Source organism: Schistocerca gregaria, chromosome 3 (assembly GCF_023897955.1).
Source record: "Schistocerca gregaria isolate iqSchGreg1 chromosome 3, iqSchGreg1.2, whole genome shotgun sequence".
In the NCBI taxonomy this organism is placed as follows: Eukaryota; Metazoa; Arthropoda; class Insecta; order Orthoptera; family Acrididae; genus Schistocerca; species Schistocerca gregaria.
The window spans coordinates 260,514,558-260,518,008 of NC_064922.1; the positions used below are offsets into that span (position 1 = coordinate 260,514,558).

Consider the following 3,451-nt stretch of genomic DNA (forward strand, 5'->3'; position numbering starts at 1 on the left):
CAATGGCATGTTGTCAAGATTTAAATCAGTTTAAATTTTGGAGTCGAAGGCCCACTCGTGTACCGTTCATGGCTGCACGACACAAAGCTTCACGCTTCTCCTGGGCCCGTCAACACCGACGTTGGGTTGTTGATGACTGGAAACATGTTGCCTGTTCGGACGAGTCTCGTTTCAAAATTATATCGAGCGGATGGACGTGTACGGGAATCAAAACAACCTCATATATACAATATACTTACGTGGATGTGGTGTCTGTTCTTTCGTACATGTCCGAAAGAACAGACACCATATCCATATAAGTATATAGTTCTGACAATACCGGCCATGACATTCTTCTTCTGTGCGGATGCACACATATTACCCGAACTCTTATGTCTTCCACGAGTAATGAGCGTGTTGGGTAGGGACACTATGAATGTAGTGTGTGGACATAGGGGAATGTGGGCTCGTGGGAGACGTGCGCGAGATAGCCCCTGTAGTCGCACTATCCTCTCTGTCCTCGGTGGCTCAGATGGATAGAGCGTCTGCCATGTAAGCAGGAGATTCCGGGTTCGAGTCCCGGGCGAGGCACATATATTCACCTGTTCTCTTTGATGTATATCAACGCCCGTCAGCAGCTGAATATGTAATTCTAATTTCATATGTACAAGGACCCTGCAAGTCAGCAGGAGACTGTTCAAGCTGTTGGAGGCCCTGTAATGGTTTGGGAGTGTGCAGTTTGGGTGATATGAGACCCATGATACGTCTAGACACGACTGTGACAGGTGACACGTTCGTAAGCATCCTGTCTGATCACCTGCTCCCTTTCATGTCTATTGTGCATTTCGACGGATGGACAATTCCAGCAGGACAGTGTACACCCCACACGTCCAGAATTGCTATAGAGTGACTCGAGAAACACTGTTATGAGTTTAAACACTTCCGTTGCGCACCAGACTCCCCAGACATGAACATTATTGAGCATGAAACTTCCTGGCAGATTAAAACTGTGTGCCCGACCGAGACTCGAACTCGGGACCTTTGCCTTTCGCGGGCACGTGCTCTACCAACACGTGCCCGCGAAAGGCAAAGGTCCCGAGTTCGAGTCTCGGTCGGGCACACAGTTTTAATCTGCCAGGAAGTTTCATATCAGCGCACACTCCGCTGCAGAGTGAAAATCTCATTCTAGATTATTGAGCATATTTGCGATGCCTTGCAACGTGCTCTGCAGAAGAGATTTCCACCCCCTCGTACTCTTACGGATTTATGGACGGTCCTCCAGGATTCATGGTGTCGATTCCCTCTAGCACTACTTCAAACATTAGTCGAGTCCATCTCACGTCGTGTTGCGGCACTTCTGCGTGCTCGCGGGGGTCCTACACGATATTAGGCAGGTGTACCAGCTTCTTTGGCTCTTCAGTGTACATTGTTCATCCAAAATATTCCAAAAACTACGTAAGAACCGTGATCTCCCCTCCGGTCACTAAAGAAAAATTTTAGATTGAGGTAAACAGTTTTATAACTTCAATCACGACCGGTTTCGGCAGTTATAAACCCATCTTCAGGTGAACAAGAACGTGAGTCCCGTGGCGACCGCACATTAGGCACCAACTGCGGGCAGGTGACAGCTGCACATGAAGCCGAGATAACCGTATTCACGTACCGCCCGAAGTTTCGTGTCTAGTGTGCGGTCGCCAGGCGAGTCTTGTTCTTCTTCAGCTGAAGATGGGTTTATGACTGCACAACGGTCATTATTGAACAAAAAAAATTATTTCCAACTAAAGTGGTTTATTGCCTGAATCCAGGATGCTCAGTTGCGGACGTCGTGTCAACCAAATTTGATGAAAAAATTTAGATAGACCAAGACGAGCAAAATTCTTACCTGACTGCAAGAGCTGCGTCGTGCGTTGGAGTCCAGCCGTGTCTGGGCCAAGTGCAGCGTCATGCAGCGTATTTATTCTGGAGAAATGAGCCGTCATCTCAGCACAGATAGGAGGCACCGGCCTCAGACAACACCTGTCTCTGCTCGCGCCCGTTACGATAAAGCCCGTCGCTTCCGATAGCCGCAGGGCCTCGTGTGCGGGATCCACGATCTGCGACGCTTCTTACTACTTACTAATACTGTCTTCTTGTTTTCTGAGGCCTTTCTTCAACAGTTTATAAGCAATATGGGAGTCATGCCGACTTTTGCGACTGTGTAGCTCCTACGAGGATCGTTCAATACATAATTCTCCACAATTTTTTTTCTCAGATCATGTGTATTCTTAAGAGTTAGAATTTGGGACCATATGAGTCAACATTTCTCTTACGAGTACTACTTTTCTACGCAGAGCCCATCATACATTGAGGTAACAACCACACAGACTCTTACGAGGATCGTTCCATACATAATGCTCCACAATTTTTTTTTCTCAGATCGTGGGTATTCTTAAGAGTTAGAATTTGGGGCCATACGAGTCAGCATTTCTCTTAAAAGTACTACTTTTCTACGTAGTTCTCATCATATATTGAGGTGGCAACTACACACATTATTAGAAATTATTTACATCAAGAGTTATGGAAATCAGCAGTGCTACTTTTGATCATATATCCATGGACACATCAAGAATTAAAAACCATTATGTAAATAGATTCCATTAAACCACAAGATTAATGAATTAAAAAGGAACTGACGGGTAATAAATGAATTACGAATTGTTCACTAAGGTGACAAAAGTCATGGGATGGCGATATGGAAGTATAGAGATGGCGTTAATGTTGGGTACACAATGTATAAAAGGGCAGTGCATTGGTGAAGTTGTCACATATATGAGGTGATTCATGTGAAAAGACTTCCGACATGATTGTGGCCGCACGACGGTAATAAACAGACTCTGAACGCAGAACGGTAGTTGGAGCTAACAGCATCGGACATTTCATGTCGGAAATCGTTAGGGAATTCAAAATTCCGAGATCTACAATGTCAAGAGTGTGCCGCGAATACCACATTTCGGCAGTGACCGGCGGCCTTCACTTAACGACCGAGAGCAACGGCGTTTGCGTAGACTGCCAGTGGTAACAGACAAACAACGCTGTACGGAATAACCGCAGAAAGCAATGCGTGCCATATTTCGGACGTATCTGTTAGGAAAGTGCGGCGAAATGTGGCCTTAACGAGATGTGGCAGCAGACGATAGACGCGGGTTCCTTTACTAGCAGCACGACATCGCCTGCAGCGCCTCTCCATATTGGTTGAATCCTAGACCACTGGAAAACTGTGGCCTGGTCAGATGAGTCCCGATTTCATTTGGTAAGGGCTGATGGTAGAGTTCGACTGTGACCTCGTGAAGCCATGGACCCAAGCTGTCAATAGGGCACTGTGCAAGCTGCTGGGGGCTCTATAATGGCGTGGGCTGCATTTACCTGGAATGGTCTGGGCCCTCTGGTGCAACTGGTTATATTCGGCTACTTAGAGACCATTTGCAGCCATTCG

At 46.6% G+C, this 3,451-nt stretch overlaps 1 non-coding gene across 1 annotated transcript; it reads left to right on the forward strand.

Annotated features, from left to right (window-relative positions):
* The first annotated feature begins 496 nt into the window (after nucleotides 1-496).
* On the forward strand, nucleotides 497-570 carry Trnat-ugu (transfer RNA threonine (anticodon UGU)). Its single transcript has one exon. It is a non-coding gene; the product is annotated as a tRNA-Thr (tRNA).
* The last annotated feature ends 2,881 nt before the right edge of the window (nucleotides 571-3,451 follow it).